Source organism: Callithrix jacchus, chromosome 15, assembly GCF_049354715.1.
Source record: "Callithrix jacchus isolate 240 chromosome 15, calJac240_pri, whole genome shotgun sequence".
Classification (NCBI taxonomy): domain Eukaryota; kingdom Metazoa; phylum Chordata; class Mammalia; order Primates; family Cebidae; genus Callithrix; species Callithrix jacchus.
In genome coordinates this window covers 42,609,113-42,634,000 of record NC_133516.1, presented here as the reverse complement: position 1 = coordinate 42,634,000, position 24,888 = coordinate 42,609,113, and the positions used below count along the sequence as shown (strand labels likewise).

At 37.8% G+C, this 24,888-nt stretch overlaps 1 protein-coding gene across 13 annotated transcripts in view; it reads left to right on the top strand.

The window, feature by feature from the left end:
- The window catches only part of FHIT (fragile histidine triad diadenosine triphosphatase), a 1,534,178-nt gene that overhangs the window by 377,401 nt on the left and 1,131,889 nt on the right, over positions 1 to 24,888 (top strand). For all 13 annotated transcript variants that reach the window (XM_054246229.2, XM_078351360.1, XM_054246226.2 and 10 more), the window contains one exon: positions 18,985 to 19,078. The gene's annotated coding sequence lies outside the window, so the exon portion shown is untranslated. The remainder of the gene's footprint in view (positions 1 to 18,984; positions 19,079 to 24,888) is intronic.

Here is a 24,888-nt window from a genome sequence, read left to right as displayed (position 1 = left end):
CCTGAAACTATTATTCTCCCTTGTCTAGTGTAATTACCAGAACAAGGAATAATCTAATTAAAAGACAACAAGGATGCATTCTAATTGTTCTAATAAATTATGTTAACATGCAGCACATGCCATTACTTTTCAACAGGAATTTATTTAACAGATTGACAGCTTGTCCTTTACTGCCTCTATCTTAAATTTCATTTCTTCTAAACAAGACAACTTACAATAGGGTAGTTAAATATTCAGAAATCTGTTGGATTGGTAAGAGAATCTAAAGATCCGTGTAGTGCATACAGATGAAGAATTAGATTTTGGGTTCTACAGATAAAATAATGACCCAAAATAGAAGAGGATAAAATAGAGAGGAATAGAGTCTGAAGTAAAAATCAAAAACAGATTGTTGGAATGAGGTAATAAACTTTTCATTTGCTTTTCTATTATCAAGCAAGATAAGATGATACTAACTTATATAATTGCATTTGCTTAATTTTAGACATTTTACACAAATCTGTTAGACACCACATGGTACACTGCATATATGAGATGGTGCCCTCCATAAAGTCATGTCATGATATAGGCAAAAATCCATTCATTACTGTTAGGCCATATGGTTTTAACAGAAAACATCAGTCTCCCTGCTTATTTGAACATAATTCAGACATAATTTGTCACATAACTATATGAGAAAGCCCTCAAGGCAGTACAGAAAAAGATGTCAAGAAGAATTTAGGGAGAAATAAAATCTATGTAGAGAATGAAGGAAAGTGTACAATCAATTCTAAATAAACACGGACACTCTTTACCTATTTCAAACAAGCAGATTCCCAGGTTGGCTTGTGTTATTGTCCTTGATATAACAACCTTTGACATTTAATTAACAAGCTTACAGGTAGGAAGGGATCTTTCTCATAAGGAAGACTGGGGACTTTGTGGGAATAACTTTTCACCTCTGCAGGATTGATTCATTCAGATGTCAAGTTCATCACAGACCATGGAGCTGGCAAATATGCAGACTATAGTTCATATCCCTAAAGCCCACTAATTTGAGAACAGCAGTCATATAGAGAAAACAGAAAACAAAAGATACATCATAAAAGATGTGAAAATTAGAAGAAAAATCATCTTTCATGTCAAAGGAATGCCTTCCAATTTCTTCCCTATCTGAATATATCTTGGCCTACCTGGGTGATGATTTTTGGCTCCTTACTCACTGTCTATTGTATTCTAGTTTATGCCTTCATTTTTGATGGGCAACTTTCATATTCTTTTTTTCTGGTTTTGAAAATGTGTTACTTCTTTCAGGGCCTTTAGGTTCTGAAGATGTCTTTCCTCGAAAGAGGACTGAATGCTAGAGAGGTCCTCACCAAACTGAAGAACCCTCGCCACTGGGTCTAAATAAGATCAAGTGCCCTCTGAGAGGCAGCAGGAAAGTGGCATGCATGAAAAAAAAAAATAGTTGGACTGTAAAGGAAATAAAGAGATAGTTAAATACGCCCTTATGGTATCACGTACACACTTTTAATTCTACTGTTTATTTTTTTCTGTTTCTCTGAAATTACATTTAACCGGAAGTGTGATAGCTGTTATGTAAATGCAAAAATGCATTCCATTTCATTTCTAGAACTGACTCTAGATGCTTCTAAGGGGTGGGGTGGGCTATGTGGCTGGGCACGGGGTCAGCATAGTAAATGGGAGAAGGAGAGGGACAACAAATGAGCCCCAGTCCCTGAAGGTCTTTGGGGACTGGGCGTTTCTGGGGCATAGAATGTGAACTTGACATACTGTACGTAATCTGGCATTTGTTTTTCTGGCACTGGAAAATTTTCATTTAGTAAATAATGCAAATTATACCTTAAGAAATGTTACTGTTCTGACAGAAACTGACAAAAGCCAGGCAATTGGAAGTGACAGGAAAGCTGAAGCACTTCACTGAATGTGCTGCCATCTAGCCATGATCTCATTGTGTGCTGCTCCACTCACTGATCACAGAGACACTGAAGTCATTCAGCATGCAGGATGGAGAGTGTGCAAAATGCAGTGTAGAAGGCAGGGAATCAGCTAAGTCTTTCATTTTTATTGGCCATGAACACACCCTAGCAGTCCATAAACTAAATGTTGATACATATTAGATTAAAGATAATGTTAATAATTCATTGAAAAGCTACTTTAAAAAGAGTGTTATAGTAGCAATCATTGCTTTAAATACCACACTCACCATTTTCACCTATTTGGTAGCTCCTCGTGGTACACAAGATAAAGCTTAAACACCTTAGTAGAGGATTAAACCCTCTAGCCCAGCGTCCATCCCTTACCCGTCTTTTCTACTGCAGCTCTTGCTTGTTCCAAGGGATGTTCTGTACTTTGGCCAGGCATTCAGTCTTACAGATTCTCAAATGTACCATCGTTTCTGCTTCTCTCAGGGCTTTCGTGCAGGGTTCCCCCTCCACTTGCGAACTCCTTTTACTACTTAACCTTCAGAACCTGGTTCACACATTGCCGAGAAGTTTCTACTGATGCTCTCAAGCAGTGCTGATTCTCTCTCTGTGTCAACGTTGTGAGCAGCGCATACCTGCATTTTGTACTTACCATACATTACTGTAATTAGTTTTTGCATTTATTTTTTTCTGCCAGAATCAGAATTTCTTGTAGCCTGGTGACATTTAAATTCAATAGGATCCAGTTTATTGTGTGTGTAGGTTTAAATATATATATACCATATATATACCATTGTGTAGCTATACATATATATATATATATATATATATATATATACATCTACACACACAAAAACTGGATCCTATTGAATTTATTCATATATATAAATATACACATAAAATATATATTTAAATATATATAATATATGTTTATATATATTTAAATATAATATATGTTTATATATTTAAATATATATAATACATGTTTATATATATTTAAATAGATATATATGTTTATATATATATATATTTTTTTTTTTTAGCTCTTCCTACATGTATTATTTTTGAGTTTTTGCTGAGACTCAGGAACTTAAAGCTTTCAAAGTCTGGAATGCAAATAATAATCAACAGTCAAGCCAGTATCCTACGGCCAGTGAAAATATCCTCAGGAATAATGGGGAAATCTATATATTCTCAGATGAAGGAAAATGAAGAGACTTTGTTGCCAGAAAACCTGCCCTAAAGGAATGGCTAAAGAAAGTTATCTGTCAAGGTTGTGGTAAGGTACAACTGCATCACCACACTCTCCAGTCTGGATGACACAGTGAAACCCTGTCTCAAAAGAAAGGAAAAGAAAGAAAGGTATCTCATTGGAAAGGAAATGATTAAAAATAGATCTCTTCAACATCAGGAAGGAAGAAAAAGACATAGCAAAAACATTTGTACTCTTGAGATTGCTAAATTATGTTTGAAGGTTGAAGCAAAAATTGCAACATTCTGAGGTGGATGTAAGTGTATGTAGAGGAAGTATTTAAAATAGTTATGTTACAAATGGGGGAAGATAAAGGGATGCAAAGTGGGGAGGTAAGGTTCCTATATGTTACTCAAACTGGTAAAATGATGACACCAGTAAGCTGTGGAAGTTATCAATACATAATATAATATCTAGAGAAACTATTAAAAATTATACAGAGAGATGCACTGAAAAACACTTTACATAAATCAAAACAGAATTCCAAAAAGTGTTAAAATAGCCTGTAAGAAGTATGGGAAAGAGAAAAACACAAAGAGAACAAACAGAAAATAAAATAGCAGAAATTCTAAAATACCAATAATTATATTAAAGTTAAATGGTTTAAATGTACAACTTACAATACAGAGAAGAGATCAGCAGAATTGTTTAAAAAACATGACCCAACTATATACTGCCTATGAGAAGCTCACTTTCAATATAACGATAGAGGCAGATGGAGAGTAAAATGATGGGAAAAGATGTATCATGCAAACTTTAATCAAAGGAAAACAAGAGTAGCTGGTTCTTTGAAAAAGTTAACAAAGCTGACAATCTAGCAAGTCTGACGAAGAAAAGAGAAAAGACACAAATTACCAATATTGTAACTAGGCAGCTTGACTTCAAAATGCATTTTAAAACTTTTTTTCCCCTCTTCTCTTGGTTTTCAAGATACAACCTTGAAAAGCTGCAGAAACCTTTTCCCCAGCCTTACCACAGACTCCACATCCCTGCCTTTTTCACCATATATACTCTCTTCACCTTTATCTAACTATATACTAGTATCTGATTATTGTGCCTTCTTAGATGTTCCAGGGACTAATCTTGAAACAGGCAGACCAAGCTTGGAGACCCAACTGCAAAATTTCAGAGATTACTTCAAGGTGGCTAGTTAAAAACCTGGTCACTCCTGCTCAGGAACTTAAAGCTTTCAAAGCCCTGAATGGAAATAATAATCAGCAGTCAAGCCAGTATCCTATAGCCAGTGAAAATATCTTCAGGAATGAAGGGGAAGTCAAGATATTCTCAGATGTCTTGACTCACCATCCAGGTAGTCTGAGACCCAAGATAGCTACCAGAACAAGACACACAGATATTATACTTAGTAGAATTCTTGCATGCCTTCTTTATCAAGTTTTCCCTTTTTAAACCTCTGCCATTCCCACAAAACCAAAGTGATTGCTTTGGGTGAGAATCCAACCATTTCCCTTTACTAGTTTTGGTTAGTAAAATGACTTACTTTCTACCAGACCTTATTTTTGTTAACCGGACTCTGCAAGTGGTGGACATCTGGACCTGATTTGGTTACAATAGTTGCAATATCAGGAATGAAAGAGGAGCTATCACTACAGACCCTGTAGACATCAAAAGGGTAATACAACTTAGATGAAATGGGCCACTTCCTCAAAAATACAAATTCCTACCATTCACCCATCATGAAATAGACAATGTCTAAAAGCCCATAACTATTGAAAACTGAATTCATCATTTAAAAACTTTCAGAAAATAAATATTTAGGCCCAGAGGGCTTCACTGGAGAATTTTACCAAGCATTTAAAGAAGAATGAATAGTTTTATACAACCTCTTCCAGAAAATAGGAGAGAACACTTTGCAATTCACTTTAGGAAGCTGGTATTACCCAGATATGAAAACAAAACAAAAACATTGCAAAAAAGAAAAAATATATGCCAATAGCCATCATTAATATAGACACAAAAATCCTTAACAAAATAGTAGTAAACAGATTTCAAGCTAAAATAATTATATACCATGACAAAATGGTCTATTCCAGCAATGCAAGGCTGGTTCCACCATTCCTATTCAACATAGTGCAGGAAGTTCTAATCAATGCAGTAAGGCAAGAAAGGGAAATAAAAAGCATACAGATAGAAAGAAAGCTGTTACTATTTGCTGATGACATGATTTTCTACACAGAAAACCTTAAGTGAGCTACAAAGATGAAAAAACACAAAAGTAACTCTTAAAACTGGTGAGTGGCTGGGTGTAGTGACTGATGACTGTCATCCCAACATGATGGGAGGCCAAGGCAGGAAGATAGCTGGAGCCTAGGAGTTCAAGACCAGCCTGGAAAATATGGAGAGACCTTATCTCTCCAACAGCAATAACAAATGAGCCAGGACTAGTGGTGCATGCCTGTCATCCCAGCTACTCAGGAGGCTGAGGCAGGAGGACTGCTGGGGCTTAGGAGGTTGAGACTGCAGAAGGTTGTGTTTGTGCCACTACCTGTGTGCCACTGCACTCCAACCTGGGTGGCAGAGTGAGACCCTGGGTCAAAGGAACAAGCAAAAAACTAATAATTGAGTTCATTAAGGTGGCAGGATACAAGATAAACATTTAAATTATCAATTGTATTTCTATATACCAGTAATGAATCTGCAGACATGAACTTTAAAAATACAGTACAATTTGCCTTAGCTCAAAAACATGAAATACTTATATAAATCCAATAAAAAATTTACAAAACTTGTATGTTGAAAATGATATATTATTGATGAAATAAATTTTAAAAATCTAAATAAATGGAGAAAAATATTTGAAAGTCACAGCATAGTAAAGATACCGATTCTTCCCAAATTGATTGATATACAGGTTTAAAGCAATTCCTATCAAAATCCCAGCATGATTTTTTTCATATATAGATGAAACTATTCTAAAATTTATACAGAAACCAAGGAAGTAGAGTAGCTAAAACAGTATTGAAAAAGAAATAATAAAGTGGGAGGAATCAATTTACCCAATTTCAAGACTTACTGCATGGTTACTCTGTGGCTATCAACGGCGTGATAGAAACACAGATGAATGGAACAGAAGAGAGAACCCCCCAAATTGACCCAAATAAATATACCCAGTTGTCAACAGATATGCAATTTCTCTCAACAGAGAAAAAAGATGCTTTTCAACAAATTTTCCTAGAGCATTTGGCAAAAAGGGAATGTCAAACTAAGTCTCACACCTTACATGAAAATTAACGCAAAATATATCATGGGCTTAAATGTAAAATAGAAGACTTTTAGAAGAAGAAAGCATTAGAGAAAAGCTTTGGAATATCTGGCTAGGAAAAGGTTCTTAGACTTTACATAATCACAATCCATAAAAGGAAAAAATAAAATGATATATCAGTGATATATTGGACTATATCAGAATTTAAACTTTTGCACTGTGAAATACTTTTTTTTTCTTCCTTTTTTAAGAGAGCCTTGATTCCCCAGGCTGGAGGGCAGTGGCATGATCTCAGCTCACTGCAATTTCTGTCTCCCAGGTTCAAGCGATTCTCCTGCCTCAGCTTCTGGAGTAGCTGGGGCTACAGGTTCAGGCCACTGTGGCTGGCTAATTTTTGTATTTTTTTTTTCTTCGTAGAGACTGGGTTTTGCTGTGTTGGCTAGGTCTCAAACTCCTGACCTCAAAAGATCTACCCACCTCAGCCTCCCAAAATGCTAGGGTTACAGGTGTGAGCCACCATGCCCAGCCTAAAACCCTTTTAAGAGAATAAAAAGAATAACTACAGACTGGAAGAAAATATTTGCAAACTACCTATCTAACAGAGGACTAGTATTTAGAATATATAATGAATTTTCAAACTCAACAGTAAAACTTCCAAACAACTCAATTAGAAATAGGTAAAAGTCATGGGCATTTTACTGAAGAGGTTATACAGAAGGCAAATAAGCACATGAAAAGATGTCCAACAGCATTAGCCATCAGGAAAATGCAAATCAAAGCCACAGTGAGTTATCACTACAAACATGTTGAAACAGCTAAAATAAAAAATAATGATAACAGCAAATTCTAGTGAGGATGCAGAGAAATTGGATTACTGGTGAGAATGTAAAATGTTATAGCCACTCTGGAAAATGGTTTGTCAGTTTCTTAGAAAATAAAGCATGCCTTATCATACTCCTGGGCATTTATCCCAAGTAAACAAAAGCTTATGTTCACACAAAAACCCATACGTGAATGTTCATAGAGCTTTAAATAGCCCCAAACTGGACACAACTGAGATGTCTTTTGTTGGGTGAATGTTTAAGGAAACTGTGGTCCATCTATACCATCAAATACTACTTAGCAGTGAGCTATTAATACATGCAACTACTTGACTGAATCTTCAGGGAATAGATTAAAGGGGGAAAAAGCCAGTACCAAAAGATTACACACTGTATAATTCCACTTGCATAACATTTTTGAAATGAAAAAATTATATAAATGGAGTATAGATTTGTGGTTAAGGGTGCGGAGTGGGAGGGAAGTGGGCGTGGCTATTAAAGAGCAGTAAGAGTATCCCTGTGAGGGATACTCTGTGCTTTGCCTGTATCATTGTCAATATCCTGGCTGTGTTATTGTGTAATAGTTTTCCAAGATGTTACCATTGAAGGGGATTGGATAAAGTGCATATAGAACCTCTCTGTCTTTTTTCTTACGACTTTCACATTAAGTTTACAACGATCTCAAATAAAAAATATTAATTAAAAAATGGGGAGGGGAGTATGAACAAAAATAACAGAGGAGAAGATCACAGAATATAATTGTAGAAGATGCCTTAAAAGGCCAGGGACTGATTTAAAAGCGGGGAGAAACGGTAAAATCTAAGCTGAGATTCTGGAAAGGGTCAGGAATTCGCGGCACTTTAAGTCTATGAAAGTGGGAATGAAGAACAATTAAAAGAACATTGAAAGGATAACAAATAATTGCTAATCAGTCCCCAGTGTTCTCACCCACCCTGCATAGCCTGGGAACTGCCTCTCCCACCTGCCTCCCTCCCTACTTCCCCAGGAGGAAGACTGGAGGGGTTGTGCTAACCACAGGGGTGTGACTGTAGTCCCCGTGCATAGCTGAGGATGGGTATGATGAAAATGGGGGTTAAGCGAAAAGACAATATGAGGCTTCTCCTCTTTCTCATACTTAAATCTCAGAACAATGGCACCCAGGTTTATACCCCTAAGGCAGGAGATTAAAAGACCTTTCTGGGGAATTTGACCCGCCCAAGAAAAGAGACCTATAAATACCAAGAACCAGGGCTTTTCTAAGCCAATCTGTCTAGAACTGTGCTGTCTAATATGGTAGCCACTGGCAACATATATGGCTACTGAGCAGTCAGACTAATCAGGTTAGTCTGATTTGCGATGGGCCTTATATGTAAAGTACATTCTGAATTTCAAATACCTAGTATAAAATATTAATTTTTATTACCATATTGAAATAATATTTTTGATATATTGGGTTAAGTAAAAGATATTATTAAAACAGCTTTAAAATGAATAAGAGACTGAATATCTTCCAGATCGAAAACAGGAAAAGCAACTTTGATGGCATCTCAGTGCTTTCTTTTATTAATTGATCTAAAGCAGCACCAACCGTATCAACACAAAGGGAGTGATTAGCCAGGAAGGAGAAAAATAGTTGTGACCACATATATCTGACTTACGTGATGTATCTCTTTCTTGCTGGTTTCTATTAAAGAGAGTTTTTTAAAAGGCATAATCTGCTGAATGACAGTAGGCAGGCTATCTGGGCATCCCTATGTATTTGATCCTCCCATGTTTATCTTAAACTTGTCTCTTTGGGTGAGAGTGACATAGACATTTGCCATAGCAAGGAGGTTCTATATGTATCAGTAAGAGTGCATCCAGTATGTTTTGGATCGTCCAGTGAGTCATTCTGTCTGGATCGGAATCCCATATCAACTTAGGAACTGTGATTCAGGTCAAGTAATTTAACTCTCTTTGCCTCTGTTTCCTCATTGGTAAAACAGGAATCAAAATAATAAAACCCCTCCCTATTTTTCTTTGTATCTAATTTTATTATCATACAGTTAGATAAAAAGTACAAAATAGTAGTACTCTTAAGGTCATTGTGAAGATTGCATGCTTCAATGTGGGAAAAAATGCTTGGATGGTGCCCAGCACATAGTAAACATTATATAAATGCTGCCTATTATTATTATCACTTGGGGCTAAGGGCTCCAGTATTATCTCTGACCCTTAGGCCAGCCTGTAGGTAAGTACGGTTGTCGTCTAAGACTCTGAGTCTTAGAGAAGATGCTGCTCAAGTGGGCTACAAAGTCACTTGAAAACCTGATTTTTTTTCCATTATACAGTCATGTCTCATAAATCTTAGCACCCTATTACTGAAAGAAGCCCTTTAGATTATCCTAGGAGGTTTCTGAACTTGTCTGCGGAGTGACTGGTTAAGGGTTGGTCTCTGGAGTCCAAAAATACCATGTTTGAATCCCAGCCCACCACTCAGAGCAGCTGGGTGGGCGTGGATGTGCTCTTTAACTCCCTTTCTCTAATGTGCTGCCTCCCTCATAGGCTGTTAGGAGGATTAAATTAGATAATGTATGAAAAGTTCTTGGCATACTAAGTGCTCCACAATTATTAATTTTTATGATTATGGTTTTATTGTGAATATGAACTAGGTCTGCTGCTAGTTAGTAGCAGAGGTACAACTGGAACTATGGCAGGTCTTTTTATCCAGTGCTTTCTCTTCTCCATTTTGCTATCTAATTGGTTAGTTTTCATTCATCCTTTTGTCTACATTTATAAAGTCAGGGTTGTTAGCAAAGATTTTAGAAAAACATTTTCCAAGGGTATTTTTGAACTGCCAAGTCCAGAGATTTAGGATGCGGCTTGATGCTGAAGTAATTGGCTCCCTTAGTCTTGCATTATTCAAAGTTCTCTTTCAGCATATAAGGTTGAGAACCATGAGAAGAACTCTCACATGTTAGTAATTGCTTTATGGAATAACTTACCTCCTAAAAACACATGTTTTTCAGCTGCAACTGGTTCCTTTCCTCTCTGTGCCGTTTTGAGAATCTCCTCATTATTTATAATCACAATCTTATTTTCTGAGTTTCTCCTTTTAACTATTTCCTCAAGTCCCATCACTTAATATTTTCATTTCTGTTTATCAACTAGTTGGGGAAGTGGTATACTTGTTAGCACTGATGAGTTTCTTAGGTAAAATAGAGAAATGGTTTAATCTTAAAGATTTTGTGTCTGTCAGAGAATTGTGGCATTGTAAAAGATGCCTGAAGCAAGCTGTGCACTACTTACTGCCGTTATATCACGCCTACACACAGTGCATAATCAGAGATTAATTCAGAAATTCACATTAATATGTTGAGCTATAAGGACAAGAATGAGATGTTTTAATACCTCCATAAATGCAGTGTGTGTGTGTGTGTGTGTGTGTGTGTGCGTGTGAATTGTATTGCTTTGGCTATGAACAAGACAGATCTCAACAGTGTTCTAATATCGATAAGTAGGTGTTTTCGAAATTTCTTCTAAATTGATTTCTCCTCTTCCTGATGGTTAACCAGATAAATTATTATTACAGCTTTTGCTTTCCCAATGTGGAAGAAACAAAAGGACTAATAGTTTTTCCAAAATAACTGAGAGAACATTAGGATATGGAAATGCAAATATATTTCCATTTTATCATAAAGAAGTTTGACATTTTTCCCTGTTACTTAGCATTAATTAAAACTGATGTTTTACTAGCACCAGAGTAAGAAAGGTAAATATTTTGTTATAAGAATTTTATTCCCTGAGAGAAATCCCTAATGGCACCTTGCAGTTCACTTACCACTCTTCTTTTGGTTTACGTGGTTCTTCTGTTTGGTTATTGGGCTGCTTTACAATGAAAATCAAGCTAAACTTTTCAGCTCCTTTTTTGAGTTCTTTTGTTTCAACTGGAGATGAGAGAAAAGTAACTGTAGGAAAGAAAACTAATTTCCTCTTTACCCTTTATGGTCCTTAGGTTGGGACAGACCCTGTAACAAGAGAAAAACAAACAGCAGTTAAAAACATGTATATCTCATGCAAACATGGGAGACACCCAGAGATATGAATACATCTCGAAGAGGTGGCTATGAGTTCAGGCTCAAATACCATTGGCCACTGAAACAAAGAAAAGAATGGTGTGGGGGATAGTCCGTGGTGGAGGGATGCCCAGGAAAAGAAGGTTTGTTATGCAGATTTAAGTTGGTGTCTTCTCCATTGGTAAGAGTCTCTAGTGATTTCGTCATCCTTCTCTTCCTGGTACAGAGAGGGAGACACCCTTATGAATAGAGATTTCCTTTATAGATATAAATTCTTTTTACAAAAGGATGGCTTCTATTCTGTTTTCAGATCTTCTCCTGTAATTGTAGTCTCTCAAAATAATCAGCTCAAAATCATCCTTATGCTAAAGAAGCATATCGTGGGGAGACATATTCTGGTTTACCAGCTATCCGTTCTTTCCCCCTCATAATGGACCCCAACTTGAGCCAGGAGAGCTTTGTATTCTTCATCCATCCGACAATCAGAAGTTATAAATTGCTTTCTGTCCAGCACCATGTTAGGTACCACAAATACTACAGAAAGCACATTGGACAATTCCTGGATCTCAAGAAACTTCAGATCTCTTTTCCTCATTTTCTTTTTCTTTTTTCCCTTCTTCTAACAACTTTCCAAATAATTTGAAGCTGTTTACTAAATTAAAGATACTCTATAAATAATAGAATAATTACTGAAGAAACAGAAACATGACCATCTTTAGTAGTATAAATTGATAGGCCCATGGAATAAAGTAAATTTGGTTGTAGATATCCAGCAACTAAGCAGAAAAGAAATGATTTGGCTTATGTAACCTCCTTGTCTGACCAGAGAAAGCATTCCAGTTTTTCCATGCAGGTGAAATCTCTCTGTGATCAAAACCAAAGGGGTAATGTATTGCTTACAAAGTAAATATTGACTTTGGTGTGTCTTTCAAACACAGGAATAGGTGTTGGGAGGTCTCTCTGTTTACTATTGTGTTTCTAGAGTTTGGCACAGTGCCTGGCTCATAGTAGGTACATGTTGCATAGTTGTTAGATTTAATTGAACTATTCAGTAGATCATTTTGCACTGACTTTTGATAACAATGATAAAGTGCTGTATACTCCATGCCTTTGAATATTGTTTTGTCTCTCTCAAGAAAGCCATCCTTCCATCCCTTGCTCTTCTCCTTCTCCTCCTTCAGGTCTCAGGTTTAATTCAAGTTTATTTGTTTTAGTAACTCTAGAATGATCTGCTCCTTTCTTTCTTTTTTTTTTTTTTGAGACAGAGTTTCACTCTTGTTGCCCAGCATGGAGTGCAATGGCATGATCTCAGCTCAATGCAACCTCGGCCTCCTGGGTTCAAATCTCCTGCCTCAGCCTCCTGAGTAGCTGAGATTACAGGCACCCACCATGACACCCAGCAAATTTTTGTATTTTTTGTAGAGACAGGGTTTTGCTGTCTTGGCCAGGCTGGTCTCAAACTCCTGACCTCAAGTGATCTGCCTGCCTCGGCTTCCCAAAGTGGTGGTATTTCAGGCCTGAGCCACTATACCTAGCCTGCTCCTTTCTTTTACAACTGTTCTCTGAGCTTGAAAGGTTTCACTTCCTATGGGGGCCTTTGACTCATGCCCATCTCCTCCCATAGCTTCCAGGAGGATAAGATCACCTTTGTACCCTCACCCATTGTGCCTGGCACTTGTTATACTTATAAATACTTTGTTCAGTGAATGAAAGTAATTAATTACTAAACAATGTAGTGAGATGTGCTTTTAATGAGCTTCGATTGAAAATTGGATAATGGATTAAAATGAAAGTAAGGTTAAATATAATAATGGTGACAATGATAATGATGATAAAAATGACGAATTCTACCATGTGCTGGGTTTTTGTGTAAATTATCTCACTGAAGCCCCCTAATAACTTAATGAGGAAGGCAAAGTTATTATCCCAATTTTTCCAAATAGGAAAATGAGTGTAGTGAAGATTGATGATGACTTGGATACAAACATGCACCTATTCGGTTGGTAGAGCCCAGGATTCAAACCCAGTTCCCTAACCTCTATGCAAAATTATATCCCTATGCTATGTTACTAAAGCATTCTCAAGTCCACAATCTGGAGGAACAGAATTATCTGTCCTCATGTGTCCTGAGTAGTGTGACAAGTTACCCTGTGACAGCCCAAAATAGCAACTTTCCCCCATCACTTCACAGTAAGGCTTCAGCCTTGTTTCTATTCAGGAACACAAGATGCCCATGGTGTAAATGTGTGTTCCCGTGTCCTGAAGTGTTGGTGGTTCCAGGGACAGCGGGGATGCAGTGAAGACATGACTGCTTATGGTGTTCTGGTATTCCTTATCATTCCAAATGACAGCACCAGAAGCCATATGATTCTTTCCTTTCCCTATCAACAGGGCTGGAGAGAGATGTTCTTTTCACTCATCCCCTTTTAAAGCACAGGCCCCTAGCTGAACGCCCTTTGCTGCAGTTCCGTTTATAAGGAGTATCACAGACTTCATTTGAAAACCTGATGTTTATTGCAATGCAGAGCAGCCACATTATTGTCAGACAAATTAAATGATTCAGTGTAGTAGCTCTGAAAATGTGTGGAATCATGTTTATCGACACTCAAATTCAAAGGCGCAAAATCGCATCTTTACATTGGTAACTTATTCATAATATTCCTTTTCTACCTTGCTAATTTTATTGTTAGAAACCAATCCAAATCCCATTTTTAGGATGAAGCGTTCAAAAGGATGATATTTAACTATTGTGACTGTGATGGAGGCCAAGCAGGAAAGCAAATCCAGTATCTCACTGGTGTCTCCTGCCTTCTAGTTTCATGTATAAAGATTTGGGAATGGCCAGATTTTTCTTCAAAGCCTTGATTATTCCTTTTTAAACATGTAATATTGACCCAGCAGGAAGCATTCAGGTTAGTTTGGGCTTTCACTTCATGATTGCTGAGCTTTTCTGCAAGCTGTTTTTCCTTCATAGACTCTCTTTCCAGGAACAGAAGGAACATTCTTCACAATTCTAGTCCCTTTAAAGAATGACTTCGTTGGCTCAAAGAGGATCTTGCGGTTATTAGCAGCAAAAATGAATTATCCTAAAGCGAACTCTTTTTTCAAGTCCTAGAACACGGAAGGTTAATGACCAACTTGCTTTGAGGAGAGAAATATGAAAAGCAGAATTGCCACGTCTGCTGAAGAGCTAATCAAGCATATTGTTCCCTTGATTCTAGAAAATTGTAATGCGCTTGAAAAAAGGTTGAAAAGATGCCCATGGTATAAATGTGTGTTCCTGTGTCCTGTAGTGTTGGTGTTTCCAGGGACAGCGGGGATGCGGTGAAGACATGGCTGCTTGTGGTGTTCTGGTGTTCCTTATCATTCCAAATGACAGATGGTTCCCTCTGCTGGCTGAACTGAAATTCAGCCCTCCATGCTGAGACAGTTTGGGAGGAATCACCAATGGTCTCACTGATTATTAAAACATAGTTTTGAGTTTCATTCTTAAAGATCTAACCTCATCTATGATAAGCTTAAGCGTAGTCCAGAACTGGTAATTAATTTATTTCCTTCCTTCCTTCCTTCCTTCCTTCCTTCCTTCCTTCCTTCCTTCCTTCCTTCCTTCCTTCCTCCCTCCCTTCCTCCCTCCCTTCCTCTTTTCTTCCCTTCCTCCCTTCCTCCTTCCTTTAATCCTAGAAAAGAAACAAGTACAGATGAGCAGAAAAAGTAGTATAATGTACTCTCACTCTCCCAAAACGAGTATCTTGTTTGGTCAGATTTGCTTCCAGTGTTGTTTTTTCCTTTTTAAAGAAGCTATTGTAAAACTAAGTTCATTTTCAACAGTAATGTCCTGTCCTTCCCTCCACCCTCCACTTTCTTTGCTGCCTGTACTCCCTGCCCAAAATTCGCTACCATAAATTTGGGATGTATTTGACTAGTCAGTTGTTTATACTTTTACATACATATATGTGTATCCACAACAGCAGCCCCCAACCTTTTTGGCACCAGGGACTGGTTTTGTGGAAGATAATTTTTCCTTGGATGGGAAGTTGGGGGATGGTTTTGGGATGAAACTGTTCCACTTCAGATCATCGGGTGTTAGAGTCTCATTGTAAAGCATGCAGCCTAGATCCCTCACATGCACAGTTCACAGTAGGGTTCCTGCTCCTATGAGAACATAATGTCCCTGCTGATATGACAGGAGGCAGAGCTCAGGCGGTAATGCTCCCTTGCCCACCACTCACCTCCTGCTGTGTGGCCCTGTTCCTAACAGGCCACAGAGTGGTACTGGTCTGCCACCTGGGATTTGGGGACCCCGATCTACGATGAATACATATTATTGGGTTTATATGTTTAACATTTTCCTTTGTGTTGCTTTTCTGCACATGACATTTATGAAACATGCACACTAATACCTATAAAACCAATCTATTCTTTTTAACAGCCACATAGCCTTTAATCATTTAAATATTACGTATTTTATTTACCCATTTCCCTTTAAGGGTGACTTTTAGGTCATTTTCAAGTTTTGTTATACTGAAAAAGTGCCACAGTAATCATTTTAGCATATGTCTCCTTATAGGTGTGTTTTTTAACCCTGGTATATCGCCCAAGAAGAGTCAGTATGCCATGGCATATGTGTACTGTCACTTCTGACAATGCAGAAATTGCTCAATAAAATAATATACCGATTCATGATTCTGCCAGAAGTAAACTAGCATAATATGCTGTTTTTTCTCACATCTTGGACAACACTGAATTTTGTCAGCTTTTTCATATTAACTAATCTGATAGAAAGAAGGTAGAATCCCATTATTTTCATTTGTATTTTCCTCATGTTTAGTGAGTGTATTTGTCTGTTTTCATGCTGCTGATAAAGACATACTGGAGACTGGGCAATGTACAAAAGAAATAGGTTTAATGGACTTAAAATTCGACATGGCTGGGGAGGCCTCACAATCATGGCAGAAGGCAAGGATGAGCAAGTCACATCTTACGTGGATGGCAGCAGGCAAAGAGAGAACTAGTGCAGGGAAACTCCTGTTTTTAAAACCATCAGATCAAGAACAGCACAGGAAAGACTCAGCCCCTTGGGATGATAATTAAATCAAATTACCTCCCACCAGCTTCCTCCCATGACACATGGAATTGCGGGAGTTACAATTCAAGTTGTAAAACCATATCAGTGAGGTTGAACTTCTTTTCTTATGTCCATGGTTCATGTCCATGTTTCTTATGTCCATGGTTCAATATCCAGGGTTCATTATTTCTTCTTTTCCTTATATATTCTGGTTACTTATTCCCTTTCTGTTAAATATGTTGCTAGTATCTTTGGCTGATCTGGCATTTGAGAAGATGATTTCTTCAGATGATCAGTAAAGTTAAATTGTTATAGTATCTAATTTAATTCTATGTAGTACCAAGAAGTCAGGCGTATCTCTACCTTCAATCTATTGCAAATCCTTTTGGATCTGCTTTCAAAATATTCAGCATAGGACTGACCTATTTTCACTATCCTGTGTGCTACCTGGCTAGCACCTTTATTCACCAGGATACCTGAAGGAGCCTTTCAAAGTAGCCTTGCTTTTCAGTTTATTCTTACCAAATAGCCAGAGAAAGCCTATTAAAATGTAAGTCAGGTCTTAGTTCGCCTCTGCTTAAAACAAGGCAATGGCTTCCTACCTTGCCCCAAGTCAAAGCCTAAGTTCCTAGAGTGGCCCGTGAGGTCCAGCACCCTCCAGCTCCCCGTCACCACTCTGACTGGGTTTCCTGCCACTCTCCCCTGGCTATTCCAGCCACAATGGCCTCCCTGCTGTTCTAACATACCACCATGCACCTGCCTGGGACCTTTGTACTTTTTGTTCTCTCTGCCTAGAATTTCTTCATCCAGAGCCATCATCATGGCTGTCTTCTGTACCTCAAATCTTCCCTGGGACACTACCCTTTCAGTGAGATCTTTCCTGATCTCCCTGCTCAAAAATGTAACAGTCACCCCAAACTCACTGTACTGATTTCCTAGGGTGGCGGTAACAAAGTACCATACACTGAGTGGCTTAAACAACATAGATGTGTGATTTCAGGCCACACATCTGAAATCAAAGTGTCACCAGGGCCATGCTCCCTATGAAATCTGCAGGGTAATCTCCCTTTGCCTCTTCCTAGCTTCCGGTGATTTTCTGGCAATCCTTGGCTTGTGGCTACATAACTCCAGTCTCTGCCTTTGTCCTCACATAGCGTTCCTTCTCCCCTATGTCTTTGCGTGTTTACGTGGTCATCCTCTTATATCCAGTCATATTAGATTAGAGGCCTGCCCACCCTATTCCAGTATGACTTCATCTTAATTTAAATAATTATATCTGTATCAATCCTTTTATCAAATAAGGTCACATTCTCAGTACTGAAGGTTAGGACTTCAACATATCTTTGTTCCTGATGGGGAGGGGTTGCGGTAGGAGAATTCAACCCATAACACTCTCCATCTCCCTTCCTATTATGTGTTTCTCCAGAGTGCTTACCACTGTTTAACCAACCATGTATTTTACATATGCATTTTGTTTGTCTGTCTCCTCTTCCAGAAGGTAGACAGCATGACGGCCAGATCATGTTCACTGCTATAGAGAATAGTGCCTGACACCTTAGTAGAATCGGAATAAATAGTTGTTAAATGAACAGTTATCCACTTTCAATTACTACATTGAGCTGACTGTGTAACATGATGTGGACCAAAATTATTAGATTAAAAAAAGAGAACAACCTTTAGATGAGATCCTGGGGAATGAATTGGTGTTTGTGATATTTTTATTTCAAAGAAAGGTGCATGAAGGACACCCAGAGGTAGAGGTCAGAGCAGTGAGTTACCAACCAGTGTGGGGATTAGTGCATTGTCATTGAGTGATTTATGGGCAGTGAGGTCTCAATGGCCTCCATGTTACTTGTCCACTTTGGAGTTATCCCTGCAAGTAAGGTGGGTCATGGGGCTTTCACTTCGCCCTAGCGTCTAACATGTGACAGAAACTGTGCTTGGTTCTTTATTCTCATTTAGGAAAACACCATCCTTTTCATAAATATACCCTTCAAATATTATTATACCCATTTGATAGCGATGGAAAGTGAGGCTCAATGAAGTTGACTGGCTACATAGGACACAGAAATAGTGAACCCATTACTAGGATTCAAACTCAGGCCAGTGGAGCAACAACGAAAAAAACCCATGTTCCTTTCCCTGTCATATTCCTTCAGATTTTTGTGGACTCCAGCATTTCAAGGGATAGTGAGTAAAGTGGCCCACACATGACTCTTCAGACAGATGACTTGGCAAAGACCACCAGAAAACCAGACACTCTTCCTACCAGACTCATGGGACAGCCTCATCCTTTTGCAATATGGAAAGCCCCAGTGGCAGGACTTGTCAGTTCTTGAGGAGGGTCAAATGATGTGGCTAAACCAACCCTGGACTATGAATCAGGAATGAATAATTAAGGCATGGTTCTGCCACTTTTCTAGTGTGATCATGTATGAACCACTTATACCCCTTTGAGCCACAATCTCCCATGTGCAGACTAACGACGATGCCTGCAAAAATCACATGTGTACCTTTATTCTGCCCTTTTAACAAACCTATGTGGAAATACTCAGTATTCATGGTGAATGTTCCTAATGAAATTGTACCTAAAGCCATCTGGACCACTGCTGAAATAATTATCTGAATTTCTTGTTCTTGGTGTAGGTATCCTGGGAATATCTGCCTGCTTAGACCCTCTATAAAAGCTCTGTGCATCCTGCCTCCTGAGGACTCTGAAGACGTAGCAGTCTTCTGAAAGGTAGGGTTTACTTAATTTCGATTTTTTTCTTTTCAAAGAGTTTGAAATAATTGACCTGCTATGGGCATCCTTATAATGGTAGTAATGTTCTATGTACATGTAAAATAGAACTTTTAAAATGGTAAAATTTCAGGGCTAGATTCCCTTGGAGAATTTACCCTCTTTCAACTTCTATTTGTAGCTGCCATTTAAAAAATTGGGGTATAAATATTATGTCAGTTAAATAAAAGAGTGATGACTTCACTTTCTGAAGAAAGCATTACCTTTCTTTTCCATGAAATGTAGCTTACCTGTTACCAGATTGACATGCCATTATATTATCCTCCCCCCAGCAGACAGTTACACATAGTTAATAATTTTGATGTGTAAAAAGTAAGGTTAAACAAAGTCAAGTTGTTATGCTTTGCCTGGCTTTGAGAACTCCAGTGGAATGGAAGTGAAATGAGGAGCAGTGGGAGGCGGCTGTTATAAGACAGATTTTCCAATGGCATTAGGGATTGTTCCTGGTCAGAGGAAGTCCTAGTGGCATATGCTGGGACAGAGTGTGAAGGGGAGGTCTTACAAAGAGACTTGAAGTTACAGTAAAATAATCACTTGTCTGTATGCATCTTTGAATGATTTCACTGGATATGTTAAATATGTATTTTTTAAAATAGCAAAGGACCTGTAATCCTGTCACTTTGGGAGGCCCAGGTATGTGGATCACTTGAGTTCAGGAGTTCGAGGCCAGCCTGACCAACATGGTGAAACCCTGTCTCTACCGACAATACAAAAATTAGCCAGGCGTGGTGGTGGGTGCCCGTAATTCCAGCTACTTGGGAGGCTGAGGCAGGAGAATCACTGTAATCCCAGTTACCTAGGAGGCGGAGGTTGCAGTGAGCCAAGATTGTGCCATTGCACTCCAGCCTGGGTGACAGAGTGAGACCCTGCCACACACACAAAAAACCAATAATAATAATAATAATAATAATAATGGCCCTGAAGTAGGAGCAATGCATTAATCTGGTAATCTCTTCAGCATGTCGCCAGGGGACTGTGCTCAGGTAACCCCTCCCTAGAACTCATATTCACTCCTCTCCTTTTGTCACTTCATCTCATCTTTACTCCTTTCCCTAACAATAACTCCCATTCCTAGGTCTCAGACAGTTTAGCATGTATAATAAGTATGTATATTGAATAATCCTATGTGCCAGAACACAAAGATACTATGCTCCTTTTCCTGCTTCCAGGTAAGACCCCGTTTTCTGTATCCACTTTACAATGTCAGCCGGCTTATCCTTCATGCCATCTTTCTTTCCCTCTCATTCCACAGTCACTTGAAACCCATGGCTTATGCAAAATTTGCAGAGTTGGGGAGGATCGCTGCTAGAGTTGTAGAACTGTGAGACATTGCTGCATCTTTTCGTGGGATGAGGCAGGCATCTTTGCTTCCTAATGTGCCTGATTTTTCTCTGGTGGGTCACCTGCATGTTTAGACAGTTTACCTGGAAAGCAAAGAAGGTTTTAAGGCAGTAAATGAAATGAAGTGAAATGGAGCACTGGTATTATGTGCCTTTTTGCTATGAGCCTTTGCATATAATTATTTGATCCTTTTCTTTTTGTTTTGGTTAGTGTTTTAAGCCCTGAAGGAAGGCTTTTTTTTTTTTTTTGAGATGGAGTCTTAGTCTATTGCCCATGCTGGCATACAGAGGTGCAATCTCAGCTCACTGCAACCTCTACCTCCCGGGTTCAAGTGATTCTCCTGCCTCAGCCTCCCAAGTAGCTGGCATTAAAGGTGCCTGCCACCACGCCCAGTTGTTTTTTGTCTTTTTGTTTTTTTTTTGTAGATATGGGTTTTCACCATGGTGGCCAGGCTGGTCTCGAACTCCTGACCTCAAGTGATCCACTCACCACAGCCTCCCAAAGTGTTGAGACTACAGGCATAAGCCATCACGCCCAACCAGAAAGCTCTTTTTCAACATAAAAGCTGTCAATATAAAATATATTATTTTTGGAAGGGTACCATTTTAATATTAATAATGACTGATAAAAAGAAAAAAAGCACTGTAGACTATTTTAAGTTTTAGAAACCCTACTTACTCTTTGCTTAGAAAGACTTCCATTTTCTCTCCTGATAGTAAAGAATATGTGCCTAAAGTCTCTAAAACCCCTGTGCTATTTCTTCTCTTTACAAAGACTAACTCAGAGTTCTACTGTTTGCTATGTGATCTTGGTGAACTCAGCTGCTCAGAACTCTGGTTTCATCCTCCATAAAATGAAGCTAATTATGGGAACTGCTGGAAAGAATAGTTACGAAGGATTAACTGACAATTTATGTAAAGTGGTTAGCAAGGTGGCTGGCATACAGAAGCCTTCAAGAAGCCGTTATGATTATTATTAGAAGGAAATATGTACTTACCAACTCTGTGTTGGTATTTTAGAATTTTCAATATTTTATTTCTCTTGGGATATTATCTATTGCAGTTTTCAATGAGGCAGGATTTAGAGATATCTGAGACCAAAGAAATAAGGTAAAATAACATGGCAAAGTGCCATGTAGAGAATCACTGGTAGTCATGATTCTCTACAGGCCTCATTGCTTTGAGATTTAATGCTACCAGTCTGAGAGCTAGAATTGATTGATGTTCTATCATTCTATCATTTAACTTTGTGCTGTTTTCATTCCAAGTCTTCTCATGTACTTGGCAAGATGACCAAGGAAGCTCTGAGTCTGAGTTCTGTTTCTACTTAAAAATAAAATCAAATGTCACTAAATGAGGAAGCAAATGGAGGTGAAGTATTTTGAGGAGAGGTGTTAGGAAATGCAAAGGAATGTTTCCTAAATATTGTTACTTGTTTCTATTTCCAGTATGGCTAAGTGAGTTCTCCTGGACCTGGCGTTCTCACAGGTCCAGCAAGTGCCAAAAAGTACCAAAAGACCAGACGAAAGAGAAAAGAAAAAGGAAAATTACCTGGCAGCACTAGAGTAAAAATAAGCAGACAGTTTCTGGAGAGGAGCTGAAATTCAAAACTTGGTGGCACAGATCAGTCTAGAGTGAGTGTCCCATTTTACAACTTTTAGACTAAGAGCTGGCTGAAATTAATGTCACCTGGAGTGGCCAGCCTCCAATAGAAAACTCACAGTGCTTTTGGTTTGGAAACCCAAAGAACAGAGTTCAGGGCAATCATAGCCACAGGAAAATGAATTTAGAATCTTGGAAAGAAGAGAGGCAGCGAGGAGAAGCTCACAAATTAGTATATAAACACTACCCAAATTTCTGGCTGACCCTTGAATTTTATTAATATGAGAGAAACTAAACTTTTAGACAAAAAGTTACCAGAGATAAAGAAGAACATTTCATAATAATTAAGTCATTATATTAAGAAGACTTAAGAATTGTAGATGAGTATGCACTTGACTAAATTCCAAGTGAGATCATGAGGTACCTGTCATGTACATATTCTTGCATGGAGCAGACACAGATTAGCACAAAGATAAAAGGACTAAACTGAGGTTTGAGCTGCCATCGAAGAGATAGTTTTAAATTTGAGTATAACTAATTGCCTGCTAAAATAAATAAATCAATACCCTTCAGAAAACTATAACAGGATTCAAACTCTTCATACCATAACATCCATACACACATATCATACAACCCCAAATTACATGATAGTTGAAAATCCAATAAAGTGTGACTCATTCTGAAGACAAAAGGCAGTTATCTGAGACCAGTTCCCAGATGAGCCAGATGTGGGAATTAACAAAGATTTTTAAAGTGGCTACTATAACCATGCTCCACCAATAACAGGAAAATAAACTCATGATGAATAAGAAGGTAGTAAACAGAAACTGCAAATAAGAACCAAATAGAAATTCTGAAACTGAAAAATACAATATTTGAAATAAACACTCAGTGAGTATACTCACAGCAATTGGAGGTATCAGAGGAAAGTGTCATGAACTTAAATATAGATCTATAGAAATTTTCTTTTGGAAGACCAGAAAGGAAAAAACGACTTAAAACAACTGAATAGAAAAATAAACAGAGACTCAGGGACCTGTGTAACAAAAATTAAAATGTCTAACACACGTGTCATTAGCATCTCAGAAGGAGGAGAGAAAGAATGAAACAAAAAATATTTGAAGACAAAATGGGCCCAAATTTTCAAATTTGGTGAAATACATTAATGCATAGATAAAGAAATGCAATGAACCCCAAATAGGATACATTTGAAGAAAATTTTGCATAGGCACATCATATTCCAACTGCTGAGCACCAGCAATAAAGAGAGAATCTTGATAGTAGCCAGAGAAAAATGGCACAGTATCTTTGGTGGAACAACGCTTTAAATGAACACTGACTTCTCATCAGAATTTATAAAGGCCAGAAAATGCGAAATGATATTTTTAAAGTACAAAGGAGGGGGAAAAAAAGCAAAATGCTGTTAATCCAGAATTCTATATATAGTGAAAATATCCTTTGTGAGTAAAGGCAAATAAAGAACATTTTCAGATAAAAGGAAACTGAGAGCATTTATTGTCAGCAGACCTGCACCACAGAAATGCTAAAGGAAGTTGTTCAGGCTAAAGTGAGATAATACCAGATGGAATCATAAGTCTTCAAGAAGAAATGAAAAAATATTGGAAATTGTAAATATAAAAGACTGTTTTTTCATCATAAGATCTTTATCATACACAGGACCCATTCAAGCAAAAAATTATAATATTGTCTTATGTTTATAATGTCATATGTATAGATGTAGTCCATATGACTTTATAGCATAAATAATGGAGATGGTGGCAAATGGATTTACACAGTTGCAAGGGTTTCCAATTTTATATGAGATAGTATAAAATTAAATCTAAGTAGACTATGAAAGATCAAGAATGTATATTTTAATTCCTAGAACAACCACTGAAAATCCAAAGATAAAATAAAATAGAATCCTAAGTTTAAAAAAATGTGATCCAAAGGGAAGCAACAGAAGAACAAGAAGCAGAAAAGCAAACAAAAAACAAATAGTAAAATTGTGGCTCTACATGCAACCATTTAGAATAATCAAATTAAATGTTAATTGACTGATCACTCTAATTAAAATGTAGAGTTGTTATAGCAAAATTCTACCTGATGTACAAAGAAGAGCTGGTACTGATTCCACTGAAGTATTCCAAAACATTGAAGAGGAGAAACTCCTCCCAAACTCATTCTATGCATCACCCTGATACCAAACCTGAAAAGGACACATGAAAAAAAGAAATCTGTGATGAACATAGAAGCAAAAGTCCTCAACAAAATACTAACAAACCGAATTTAACAGTGCAACAAAAAGTTGTATCACCATGATCAAGTAGGCTTCATTCTCACATGCAAATTTGGTTCAACATATACAGATAAAAATGTGATTTACCACATAAATAGTTTTTTTTTTAAAAACCCTTAGAATAATCTCAATAGATATTGCTAGAAAAGGCTTTTGATATAATCCAACATCCCTTCATGATAAAAACCTTCAAGAAACTAGGCACTGAAGAACACACCTCCAATTAATAAGAGCCATTTATGATAAAACCACAGCCAATATCATACTGAATGGGCAAAAATTGGAAGCATTCCCCTTACAAATTGGAACAAGACAAGGATGCCCACTCTTGCTACTCCCATATAACATAGTACTGGAAGTGCTAGGCAGAACAATCAGGTAAGAGAAAGAAATAAAATGCATCTAAATAGGAAAAGAATAAATCAAACATCTCTCTTTGCAGACAATATGATTCTATTCCTAGAAAACCCAAAGACTCCAATAAAAGACTCTTAGAATTCAGAAACAAC